General features: G+C 53.9%; 1 pseudogene across 1 annotated transcript in view; it reads left to right on the plus strand.

Moving 5' to 3' along the window:
- LOC144373870 (endothelin-converting enzyme 1-like) overlaps positions 1-12,883 on the plus strand; it is a 58,047-nt pseudogene extending 45,164 nt beyond the window's left edge. The window contains exons 9-14 of the transcript XR_013433407.1: positions 1,717-1,859; positions 3,311-3,424; positions 6,992-7,102; positions 8,758-8,856; positions 9,559-9,636; positions 11,338-12,883. The product of XR_013433407.1 is annotated as an endothelin-converting enzyme 1-like (transcript). The remainder of the gene's footprint in view (positions 1-1,716; positions 1,860-3,310; positions 3,425-6,991; positions 7,103-8,757; positions 8,857-9,558; positions 9,637-11,337) is intronic.
- The last annotated feature ends 402 nt before the right edge of the window (positions 12,884-13,285 follow it).

Consider the following 13,285-nt stretch of genomic DNA (forward strand, 5'->3'; position numbering starts at 1 on the left):
AAAAATAACTGAACGTGTGGGGAATACAGGGCCAGAGCAGACACATTGCGCAGCTCTGCTTGAGGAAGTGACACCAAGGGACACACGCCAGCATTGAAGCCCGAATCTCTATGTGTTTGCACTTAAGCCGGGCTGCTCGGGCCAGCGTCAGACTCAGAGACAGGTAGGGGTCGGAAGTGGAAAGCACAGTCTTGCAAAATTCATCTGCAGCTGGGTGAGCCAAATCCCCAGCCCTTTTTATTTTTCATTTTGAGACAGGGTCCTGCTAGGTTGCTGAGGCTGGCCTTGATTTGAGATCCTCCTGCCTCAGCCTCCTGGGTTTCTGGGATTACAAATGTGCAGCATATTTTACCACAATTTATTTTTAAAATGTTGTAGGACTTCATAACAAAAATCTGCAACCTCAAGAGGGATAGCTCGCATGGCTGGAGGCTGCTGCTGCAGGAGATGCTGGCCGTGATGTGGAGATGTTGGGGGAGACACCTCTGAGCAGGGCACCTTGGGGTGCCAAAGGGAAAGTGAGATCTGTTGGGAGCTGATAGTTATGAAAAGCCAAGTGTCTCTTTGGAAAGCCCTGGGTACAGGTTCTCATTTTAGGTCCTTAAAACAGAGCTGCTGGGGCTGAGGTTGTGGTTCAGTGGTGGAGCGCTCTCCTAATGCGGGTTAGGCACTGGATTCAATCCTCAGCACCACATAAAGATAAATAAATAAAAATAAAGGCATCATGTCCACCTAAAAAAATACTTAAAAAAAAAAAACAGAGCTGCCGCTGGGCATGATGGTGCATGCCTACTATAATCCCAGAGGCTTGGGAGGCTGAGGCAGGAGGAACAAGAGTTCAAGGCCAGCCTCAGCAACTTAGTGAGGCCCCAAGCAACTTAGCTGCCTCAAAATAAAAAGGGCTGGGGGTGTGGCTCAGTGGTAAAGTGGCCCTGAGTTCAGACCCCAATAACTCCCCAAAACAAACAAGCACAAAGAGCCATGGGCCTGGTGTGTGCAGGGCTGAGCTGCAGGCTTCTCCCTTCTTGCTGCAGTCATCACCGACTTTGCTGTCCCAGCTCCCCCCTCAGCAGCCTAACCTGTGGACTACAGTTTACCCCACAACACTGGCCCTCCTGAATGTTGGATCCTCTGCAGCAGACTGCTGCTGCTGACACCCTTGTTGAGTGGGACAGTGCTGGCTTCTGTGTGTGACCCTCCCAGTTACCAGATATACGGGACTCATTGTCATGATGATCCCTGTTTTTCACATGAGGTGCTGAGGCACAGATGGGCACATTAACTTATCAAAGGTTGCACAGCTCATAAGCAAGAAAGCTACACCAGGAAAGCTACCTAGCCTATCTCCTGATTCTTAATTGTTAGGGGTCTGAGGCTCCATGTCTTCCTCTATAAATGGGGATAATTGTGGCCACTGCTTGGTCAGTTGGGCAGTGGCACATGCCGCATGGGAAGGGCATAGTGATGGTGGTGGCTGATGTGCCTGCTGCTGCTGCAGCCTCTCATTCCACCCTGGTTCCGCTTCAGATGTGGTTTGCCTCTGGCTCCTGGGGACGCTGTCCACAGCAGCGCTCACTAGCCAGCCAGCCTCTGCCTGGAGCTCCATCTGCACCATGGTCCCAGGGCAGAGGCACAATGACACCTTCCGAGGGACACCCAAAGACGGGGCTGAGGAGAAGCCACCCTCCAGCCTCACGCTGTCCCCTTCCCTTGCAGACCTTGGCACCGGCCATCAACTGGATGCCCTTCCTCAACGCCATCTTCCACCCCGTGGAGATCAACGCATCGGAGCCCATCGTGGTCTATGACAAGGACTACCTGGAGCAGGTCTCTGCCCTCATCAACGCCACAGACAGATGGTGAGGCCGGCAGCCCTGCTGGGCAGGAGGGGCAGAAGGGGCAGGAGGGGCAGGGCAGCCGGACGCAGGGCGCCGCACCCTGGTGGGCTTCCCCGAGAGGCAGCAGAGGGTGCTGGTCCCCTGGGCAGCTTCAAATCCTGCTGCCCTCAGCCAGCTGTGTAGCTGTGGGCATGTCCCTTGTCCTTTGTTGGGGTCATACTGTCACCCATAAAGTGGAGATGCAGATAGCACCTGCCAAGCAGGTGATTCGTGAGAATCACACAAATTGATTCATGTTTTAACACGTTCCTGGCATGGAATGGGACGCTGCCAATACCACCCATAATTTTTTGGTTAATACTTAAGGGTTTTTTATTTTATTTTATTTTTTTATTTCAAAGGCTTATAGAAATGTTGAAAAATACAGAAAATAGGAAAAATGTAAAATTATTCAAAATACTACTCTTGATCATTTTGGGGGGTGTTTGTGTGTGTGCATATCAGGGAGAGAAGGTGTGAGGGAAGAGAGGATTCCAATCCATAGTTCTTCTTTCTCCTTAATGTGACTAGATGGATAATCTACTTTTCCCTTGACTTTTCATTTTTATTTTAGTAGTAGGAGTACTGAGGATTAAACCCAGGGGCACTTAACCACCGAGCCATATCCCCAAACTTTTTGTATTTTATTTAGAGACAGGGTCTCACTGAGTTGCTTAGGGCCTTGCTGTTGCTGAGGCTGGCTTTGAACTCACTGTCCTCCTGCCTTAGCCTCCCGAGCCACTGGGATTACTGACATGCACCACCGCTCCAAGCCTTGCCTGGACTTTCATTATGAATATTTCCCAGTGCCATCCCAAACCCTCTGTGAGGATCATTTTTATAGTTGCATAGTATTCCATCAACTGTACATGCAATCTTTGCCATACCCTCCCCCGTAGTCAGACTTTCAGGGTGATTCCGGTTGAGGCTAGATGTTGAATATAGTGAACATCTTTGTACTAAGGTAACATCTTTGCAAACTTGACTCAGCATGGTCAGTTGGTCAGCCACAGATAGGTTCCCTGTGCCCTGTGGGTGGAACATGGGAATTGTCTTCATGAAACCTGGCTGGCCAGAGCTTCCTTTCCTGCCCCTGCTGCTCTAAGGCCTCTACTTCCTGTCTGGCCTTCAGCAGGGAATGGCAGCCTCCTCCCCACTGTTGCATACACCACCAGGCAAGTCTCTAGGCAGTGGCTTCACAGCTTCAGACACAAAGCAGCTAAGCAGCAGCATGTATTGAGCACTGCTGGTATGCAAGTGATTGCACCAGACACTGGGGGGTTCTAGGCGGAGCGCCAGGCATTCCTCGGAGAGTTACATTCCATGTGCTTGGAAGGCAGCCACCAACCGAGCCCCAGGTAGGCTAGGAAGGAGGCCGGGGTGAGGCTGTTTGGGAGCCCCAGGCATTTCTGAGCCAGCATCCTCTTCCCCAGCCTGGTGAACAACTACATGATCTGGAACCTGGTGCGGAAAATGAGCTCCTTCCTCGACCAGCGCTTTCAGGACGCTGACGAGAATTTATGGAAGTCATGTATGGGACCAAGAAGGTGAGCTGCGACAGTGATTCCTGGGTTCATGCTGAGCACCTACTGTGTGCTCTGCCCTGGGGCTGGTAAGACCACTGTACCCTCAGGGCTGTGGCACTTACGAGGGTTGAGTCTAGGAGGAGAATGAAGAGGCCACTGAGGGTCCATCTGGGGTCATGGGAACACTGATGGGGACTTAGGCCCCCAGGGTGGGCAGAGGCTCTGGAAGGAGGTGGTTATGCCAAGCCAAAGCACAAAGAGGAGTCTTAGCAACTCAGCTGGTTTGCAGAGAAGGTAGTTTCTATTCTATGCCTCCAGCTGCTTCCCCGTGGAGATGTCAGCGCTCTCCTTATGTAACTGTGACTCTAAAGGTGGGGACTTCTTCCCCAGAAGCATCAAACACATCAAACACCTGCTCACGAGGGTTCCCTGATTCTTATCCTCCCTGTTTGTGGTCAGGGGAACCCAGTCCAGATCCAGGTTCTCTCAGGGAGCAGGAGTCCCAGGCCCCAGATCCAGTAGGCTCCACCCATCTTAAGTGCCCCCAAACCTCTGCGGCTCCTTTTGTAAGAGGCTTCCAGGCCTCCCTCCCTCCCTCCCTCTCGCCTGGGAAGCTGATGCCAAGAATTCTGATGCCAAGAATGAGGCCTCCCCATCTCATTTACGCATCCAACAAACAGTTACTCCTGCACTGTCACCGTGGGCCAGGCCTCAAGCCCAGTGTGGGAATACCAAGATGGGTGGGATGGGTCTGTGCCCAGGAGCCCTGCCTGCCTGGGAGGTGCCAGGGCTGACCTGCCCTCATGTACCTAAGGCTCAGAGAATGGCTGGGAGTGCCCCGGCTGCAGAGCAGGGGAGGCTGGGCAGAGATTTGAATGGGAGGTTCTGCTTCTTACCACACAGCCTTGGGCGGGTCACTTAAATGGGGCAGGGACTTGGTCTTCCCGTCTGTGAAAAGGTGAAAAGGTGATCCCTGGGCTCCGTTTCTTCGGGCCGTAAAGTCGGTTCCAAAGGCGGAAGCTTCTGCTGCACGCCTGGCTGGCTGTCCTCGTGCTACCTGCCTACAATCCGCAGATCTTGGTGGGAAGGAGGGACCCCTCTCCACTCCCTGCTGGTGCTCCTCGGGTTATGGTGAAGAGGCTACACGTCGCACAGCCTCCTCAGGGGCCTATTGGCCCTCCTTTTCTGCCCGGGGGTGGCCCCCACGTCAGATGAACCTGCCTGACCCTTTCTTGTTTCAAAGAGTTTTCTCCTCATTCCAAAACCTTTGTCGTAGGCAGTCAGAGTGGCCTTTTTGCGGGAAATCACTGGAGCCAGACTCTCTGGGCTCAAGCCCACCGCAGCACTTACTCCCTGGGTGTTCCCTTTGGGCCAGTGACTTAACCTCTCTGTGCCTCGTTTCTCTCCCTTAGTCTCCCTGGAGCATTCTAGGTGTGCGGCCTGCACACCCTGGGCTCTCAGGCGCTCGGTGCTGTCACGGCTGTTGACATCATTACTGCACCTCTGTCTCCTGCTGGATATTCTGGGCATTTCCACAGAGTCCTCAAGGGCAGGCCCGCCGTTGATTCAGCTCTAAATTCCTGAGACCTGGCACAGTCCCCGAGCAGGGGAGTCACTCAGGACACAAATGCGTGTGTGTAAAGTGAATGGGCTTCTCCAGAGACACCGGGCAGAAGACAATAAGAATCTGCCCGTGATCCAGCCGTCAGAGCCTCTGCCCAGCCTCAAAGTTGGAGACTCCCTAGCTGTGACCCAGTATGTGCTTGGCCTCAGCATATCCAGGCCAAGTCTGTGTCCAGCTGTGGGCTGCCCAGTGGCTGGCAGGGCGGCGGGCAGGAGGGAGAGGGGAGCAGAAAGCAGCCATTGAAACGGACACAGGTTGGGACAGCTAAGCAGAATCCAGGGGCTACACTTAGACTCGAATGGCCTTCCCTTCCTTCTTGACTAGAAAAAAAATGTTTTAAGTCATAATTTACATACAATAGAGTATTCAGTATTCCTGGCCATGGTGGCACACTCTGGTAATTCCAGGGAGACCCTGTCTCAAAATAAAAATTTGAGACATAGACTAGTGTGGTGTTAGGGTGGCCCTGGGTTCCATCCATAGCACCCCACTAAGAAAAAAAGAAAGCAAGCCCGCCTAGCATGTGTGAAGCCCTGGGTTCAACCCCCAGCACTTAAAAACAATATGCACAAACATGTGCATAGAGTGTGGGTGAAGGATACAGTTGGTTGATTTGTGACAATGAAGTCGTGCGTGTGACCACCAGCCCGGTCAGGACAAACAAGGTTTCTGTGGACCCAGTTACCCGGCATGCCCTCGGGCCCCTTCCTGCGTCTCCCCAAGGTGCTGAAGATGGGCAGCCGAGTCCTACACTGTCTGCCTGGCCGCGCCTGGCTTAGTGAGTCTGTGGAATTCGTCATGTTGTGGCATCTCTGAGTAGCTGGTTCCTCCGTGCTGCCAAGTGGTATGTCGCTGTAGAAAAACAACACATTTTGTTTATCCATCTGTCTGCCGATGGGCATTTGGGTTGTTCACAGTAGGGCTGGTGTGAAGCAGGCTGCCCCGAGCTGGTTGTCACGCCTGTTCCTCAGGGTTAAGAGGACCCTGCAGCCGGACTGGTTTCCATAAGCAGGGTCATCACACCTGGTCATACACACTGTCCATGGAGGGATGGCCGGGCAGAGGGACAGCGAGGCTGAAACCCTCCCGGTGCTCTTTATCAGCCCATGCTCTGGGGAGCTGCAGCTCAAGGACCATTTCTGGTTAATACTGAGGTGTCCTGTGGGCTAGCACTGCTTGTGGGTGAGACTGAGGAAGAACCAACTTAAGCCCGGCACAGTGACACACCTGTGATCCAAGCTGCTGGGGAGGCTGAGGCAGGAGGATTGCAAATTCAAGGCCATTCTGGGCAATGAGCATTGAGAGACCCTATCTCAAAATAAAATATAAGGAAAGAGCTGGAGTTGGGGTGGGCATGCGGTTCAGTGGTGAGGCACTTGCCTGGCATCCTTAGCACATTAAAAAAAAAAAGCCGACATTGAAGTTTTGTGATGTCACTGTGGCCTTCTCTCTCTAGGAGGCTGTAAATGGGGCTGGGCCCCTGGCCTTCTGGGAAGGTTGCCGTTGCTCAGGTGGACAGGCAGCTTCCTGAGGTTCTGTGCCTCCAAGATTCCTTGTGTCCTCCAGGAGGCAGGACCAGGTGGAGTTGGCGGGAGCCCCAGATGGAGGACCAGGCATGTCAGAGTTCCCATCCCTGTGGCACCCCTACCCACTGTCACCTACTGGACCAGTGACTGCCCTTACTGAATTTCTGCTTCTTGTCTGTCCAGTGGCCCATCGCTGCCCACTAGGGGTGCTCAGTGGCAGACCTTCGTGAAGTGCCAAGCACAAAGGCTGGTACTCAGGAGACAGTAGATGGTGGCCATGAGGGGTGTCTGTGGCCTAAAGTAACTTCTGTGGCCAGAAGAGGTTTGTCTCCCTGGAGTTCTGGGGGGAAGCACAGGCCTCCTATGGCGCCACCTCCCAGCCAGGCCTTGGGAGAAGGAGGACTGGGCCCAGTGACCCTCTGCGCTCGTGTTTTTCAGACCTGCCTTCCTCGCTGGAAGTTTTGCATGAGTGACACGGAAAACAACCTGGGCTTTGCCCTGGACCCCATGTTTGTCAAAGTGACCTTCACCGAGGACAGCAAGAACATAGTAAGTACCTCCCCTGTGGACAGAGTGGGCATCGCATCTGCTGGACCACCCCCCACCCTGCCGCCAGCCTGACAGCCCACACTCTGCTCTGCCCTGGGCCTTTCCTACTCCAGGCCACAGGATCCTGGGGCCTTCTTTAACTCAGAGGCCGTCTTCTCAGGCTGCAGGGAATGACTTACTAATGACTTCCGTGGTTGAGCGCCAGGCCAGTTTGTGTTATTTAATTTGATCTTCCCAGTGACCCCACAGGCTACCACAGCCATCTCTACCTCCTGGGGCTGTGAAGGACCCCACCAGGTAATGTTGACCTGGAAGTGACATTTTTCTTACTCTGAGGGTGACAGAATTATTCGGGCAGGTAGAGGATCATCATGGCTGAGTGCTGGGGAGACAGCCAGCCCCTAGCTCAGATTCTGGCTCTGTCACTTGGCTGGGTGACTTGAGCGGTGTTCTCCCTTCACCTGGGACATGAAAGTAGGGCTGTCCCATCTGCAGAGGGTTGTTAAATTGTTAAGGTGAGATTGCAATAAATCACCAAGTGGATCTTAAAGCAAGAGACAGGCCAAGGGCCAGGCTGCTAGTCCACACCCTTCCACCCCCTCCCAGGGTTCGAGCACACCTTTTGTAGTCCAAAACCATATTAACGCATAAGTGGCTGTTGCTATGACCCAAAACCATAAACAAACATCATAAGATCTAAAATCATAAGCAGTAAAGAGGGTGGGCCAAAATGTCCCTAGTCGAGGACAAGTTAAAGAATGGCTACTAACATCTAGACAGTCCACCTCTGACAGGGTAGATTGTCCAAGAAAAATGGGAACTGAAGAGGGGACACTTTCACGTTATATAAGAATTGCCATCTGTGTCGCCTAACGTGCTATGCTAGGCAACCGCTCGCTGATGGGTGCAGAGGCGGAGCTTTTCCACGGGAGAAGTGTTTCTTACATGATGTGGAGTCTCAGGGCAAAATGGAGTCTGTGTGGTCATTGCCCACACAGCCTGGCCATAACAAAATGAGATGCTACACGTAAAGAACACCTGGCCCAAAATAAGCTACAGTCAATGGCAGCGATTATTTATCACATCTGCTGAGGCAGAATCTGAATCCAGGTCTGTCTGGCCCCAGCCCCACGGCTCTTGCCTTCCCCTTCCCCAGAATCCTTCCATCTTCTATCTTTGGCCCCTGGGTCTGCCCGTGCATCGTCACCCTCAACAGCTGCCATTTGCGCCTGAGTGTGGCCTTTCTGAGTGCTCCTCAGATCAAGTTCTCTGGGTGTTAAAGCTCTATTCCATCAAAAAGGATCCCATCAGCCTGGGAGAGGCCATGTCTTCTGGATGGCTCCAAAAGAGCACTCCACCATGCTAAAGGCTCCGAAAAGTCCTGCTGCGGACCTTTCTGCTTCCCCAAGGCACATCCAAGCTCATTTGAACACAGAGACCAGTGCACGGAAGGCCCGTCTTGTCTCAAGGGATATCCATGTTAGGAACATTGTCTGGAAGCACAGCCATGGCCACCCTCTCAGCCTGCTCTGCAGAACCCGAGGCCTTGAGCCCACCTCAGTTTGACCTCGGGTCCAGTGTCATCCTGCCTGGGGCACTGGTTGCATCCAGGGGGCCAGTGCCCAGAGCTGAGGGTGCAACATCTGTCTCCTCAGGCCAGCGAGATAATCCTGGAGATCAAGAAGGCCTTTGAGGAGAGCCTGAGCACACTGAAGTGGATGGATGAGGACACCCAGAAGTCAGCCAAGGAGAAGGTAAGGCCGCCCAGGGGCTCGGGCACCCAGGCTTCCTGCACTGGGCGAGAGCAGCAGAGAGAGAGCAGGGCTAGGAGAGGCCAGCCTGTCCCCTGGGCACGCATGGATGCTGTCCTGCCTTGTGACCAGTCTAGCAGGCTGAGGGGACAGCCTGAAGCCCAGTGTCACACATCTCTTGGCTGAAGGTGGACAGGCAGGAGAGCACGCGCAAGAGAGGTGGACCAAGCCACTGTGGTGCCCGCTCCCTCCACAGCTCCCAGTTTCCCAGCGGTGGGGGACGGAGCCCCGGAAACTCATCACCTGCCAAAGGTTCCAACCCTTGAACTTTGGGGACACATTTGGACCATAGCAGCTTCCCTTGGGGAAGCAACATTTAATCAGAAACCCAAAAGATTAACTGGGGGCTGGGGTGGTGGCTCAGAGGTAGAGCACTCGCCTCGCCTGTGTGAGGCACTGGGTTCGATCCTCAGCACCATATAAAAGTAAAAAAAAAAAAAGATATTGTGTCCACCTTAAAATAAATATATATATTTTTTAAAAAGATAGGCAAGGAGGGAATGTTTCCAAAAAGAGATGTGAAAGTCCTAAGTGGGGAGGTGCCTGATCCCCCGCCCCTTGACCTGACCCTGAGCCCAGAGCCCACAGAGCTGGGGCCAGCTGGCCAGCATCGCAGGTGCTCAGTTCTGTGTCCCTCCCTTCTAGGTGAACGCCATCTACAACATGATAGGCTACCCCAACTTCATTATGGACCCCAAGGAACTGGACAAAGTGTTCAATGACGTGAGTGGCTTACGCCCTGCCATCCCAAGTGCCCACTTGGGGAGGGGCCAAAGTGGGCGGGACACCCAGGGCTTCTGGAGGCAGGGAGGCTGACCTGGCATCATGAAAGCCATCAGGGGATTAGCTCAGTGGGAGAACGCTGGCCTCGCATCATGACTCCAACTGGTTCAACCCAAGCACTACATAAAAGGGGGGGCAGGGGGGCTGAGGTTGGCTCAGTGGCAGAGTGCTTGCCTGGGTTCGATCCTCAGAACCACATTAAAGAAAGAAAGAGAGACAGAGAGAGAGAGAGAGAGAGAGAGAGAAAAGGGGGAAGGGATGGATTCTGCATGCCTGTGTGTTTATGTGTGAAGGAAAGACAGATGGCTATATTTGGGGATTGTTACTGCATGTGTGTGTGTGTGTGTGTGTGAGAGAGAGAGAGAGAGAGAGAAAGAAAGAAAGATAGAAAGATATTATGTCCATCTACAACTAAAAAATTTTAAAAAGAAAAAGGTCTTGGGGAAGCAGATCCTAAAAGGTGCAGCACCACCTGACCCTGATCCCAGAGCCCACAGGGCTGGGGTCAGCTGGCCAGCATCGTGGCCCTAAAACACCACGAGGTGGGTAGAAATGTGAAGCCCCTCACACCCCTGCTCCTGCTCCAGAGCGGCCACCTGTCTTCAGGGTTGTACCCTGACCTCCTCAGAGAAAACTTGGACCTCAAATTTTGACCTTGAGATGGGGATGGGAACGAGGAGGCAGCCATCCCAAATGCACGGTGACACTCCACTGAGGCAGAGGGGGATTGCTGCCTCCCTGCTGCCAGAACCTTCAGCACATCACCCCATTAAGTGGGTTGTGATTTTGCCCCAAATGATAGTTTCCTATCTTCTCATGAGTGAAATTTCTGAAATTCAGGCATTTTTGAAATTATAATAACCTTTCATCATGGTTCTATTTAAAACCTAAGACTATTAAAATTACTTCTGAGAATAGGAGACTCATTCCACAGCCATGTTTCTTGAGAATAATTTCAGACACCCCAGGGTCATCATGGTGCGAGACCCAGAGTCTCCTTGAGATAGCTCAGGCAGGGCCCACAGGAAGGGGCCTGCCCCTGAGGGCCCAGTGTTTTATCGAAGCCCTTGGGTACAGAGTGGACCTGGAGGAGGGCTTTGCACCTGTCAGGAGCTGAGAGGCCTTGCCCAGGGGTAGGGGTGTGATAACACCTGTCCCCTGACATTTCAGAGCTAGATTCCAGCGTGGTTCATTAAATCTGTGATGTCCAATTTGTTAGCTACCAGCCATGGGGGGGGCTATTTAATTCATCAAAACTTAATTAAAATTTAATTACACTATCACATTTGAGATGCTCGGTAGCCACCTGTCACCAGAGTCTACCATATTGGCCAGGGTGGGTATAGAACACACGGAGAACACACCCATCATCACAGTCCTGCAGGACAGTGATGGAGATACTTCTTGCCCATGGGAACTACTGCCGAGGCATCCTGCAGCACTGTGACACTGTCAGGCGCCTGAAGGAGACAGTTGTTGCTGGGCCCAGCAGGTTAGAGGCCTCTAGAGGGGCGGAGCCTACAGCTCCGAGCCCACACTCTGGCCCTGGGCCTGCCGACCCATCCCTTCACCTGGAGGGGTCTGAGTTTCTGAGTTTCCTCTGGGCGTGCTCCCATCCTGTGTCTCTGCTTCTTTCTTCAGTACACGGCAGTTCCAGACCTCTACTTCGAGGTGGGAGCCAGGCAGAGGCCCAGTTTATGGCCAGCTGCTCTCAGCTTGCTGCCCCTGCCCCCAGAGTTCAACCATGGAAACCCCAGTAAGGAAGACCTCATCCCCACAGTCACAGCAGGGGACTGATGGCTATGGCAGATGAAGCCAGGTCAGGGTCCCCAGCATAGTCTGAGGGCACCCAAGCGCCCTGGATCTGGAGCACAGGGCCCTCCAGCACCAGATGCACGCAGCTGCCCATAGACCTTCTCTTTTGGCCCTTCCTCTTCGGGTCACCCCGTGGGACCTGTTGCTTCTCTGTAGCAACCCCCCACCCCAGCCATTCTGGGCTCTGCCTTGCAGGATCCCTCTCCCCCAAGGGAAGGGGGAAAGAGACTGCCATTCTTGTCTCCAGAAGGGTCCAGATCCTCCCCTGAGCTCCGTCCTCAGCCCCCAGCCTGGTCAGCTTCCAGACCAGTTTTCTAGTGCCTTATCTGAGGCTGCGGCCTGGGCCGTGCTGAGGAGATGACCCTTGCCCCAGTGGCTCCTGGCCTCCTCAGTGGAGCCCCCAAGTGTCCTGATTGGAACCCAAGGCCATACTCCCACTCCTGATGCTCACAGGGCCACCCATCAGCCCCCAGGAGCTATGGCCTGCAGGACTGTGGCCCTGGGTAGTAGAAGGTAGATGCTGCTGCCCTCACCCTGCGCTCCAGCCATCAAGGCCCCCTGGTTTAGATCAGGACGGCCCCTGCAGCTGGACAGGCTCCCCTCCTTAGACAGGAGGCTAAGGGAAGGGTTCCTCAGCGCAGTCTGGCCCGTGGAGTCAAGAGACCAAGAAGGTCACCCCTTCCTAGAGGCCACAGCTCCTCCCAACAGCGGATGCTCAGGCTCCACCAGGTAGGTGGACCCAACTGCAGCCGCACAGCAGCTCCTGTGAGAGACTTGGCGCGCCCCTTACTGAGGAAGCCTTGTCCAAGAGGCACAGACAGCTCAGGTCAGCAGGAGGCTTGTGAGTGGACTCCAGGTGAGGCTCCTGTTCCTCACAAACAAGTTCAAGGCCTGGGAGCTCTTTGGGAGAAAGAGAAGAAGGAACCAGGGAAGGAGCTAGAGCCAGCCACCTGGGAGGTGGGCCTTTTCCATCCCTGCGCCTCCCTGTGCCTCCGCTGCCCCACCCTCCTGCCTTCCCCAAGGAAGGGTGGTCCAGGAAACTGTCAGTGCTACCAGCCAGATACAAGTGTCTTGGGCTGGAGTCTAGCCAGAGGGAATGGAGATGGCACTCCCCGTCAGGATGTGCGGGGCAGGGGGAGAAGTCCAGGCCCACGCAGAGGCAGCGTCCCCACTCCCATTGCCCCTCCACAGTGTCAAGGCCAAGGGGAAATGGGCAGCTGCACTCCCAAGACCAGGGGAGCCTCGGGCTTGCTTCTCTGTGGGCACTTGGGTGTGGGGTTTGGAGGTGAGAATCTATTTTTTGTATTATGTTTCGTGCTACTGTAGTTTTGTGTGTCACTATTGTAATTAAAATAAAGTACTTGTATCAAGAGCCACTTGTGTCTGAGTGTCCTTCCAGGGTGCTGTGCATCCTTTGGAACCACAAGAAAGCCCCAGCCAGCCCAGAGCGGCCCACCCTAGCCTCACTAGGAAGAGGCTTTGGACCCTGAGGAACAGCTGGAGCTTCCTCCTGCCTGCACCCACCTAGCCAGCACCCCCACAGCCAGCCAGGCTTCATGGGCAGGCTTGTGTGCACCCCCTACCCGTGAGAATGATGCATCTCATGGCCTGGGCCCAAGGGGCTCCCTGGTCAACGTCATCTTTCCATTATCTCAGAGCAAAAGAGTTTCTGGATCTCAGATGCTTGGGCAGGGCAGGCAGGAAATTCAAAGAGGTCCAAAAAACAGCCTCTGCTGGCTTTTACATGTGTTCTTCCTGCTGCCTGGAATGTTCT

The sequence above is a fragment of the Ictidomys tridecemlineatus genome, unplaced genomic scaffold, assembly GCF_052094955.1.
Source record: "Ictidomys tridecemlineatus isolate mIctTri1 unplaced genomic scaffold, mIctTri1.hap1 Scaffold_52, whole genome shotgun sequence".
NCBI classification, from domain to species: Eukaryota; Metazoa; Chordata; class Mammalia; order Rodentia; family Sciuridae; genus Ictidomys; species Ictidomys tridecemlineatus.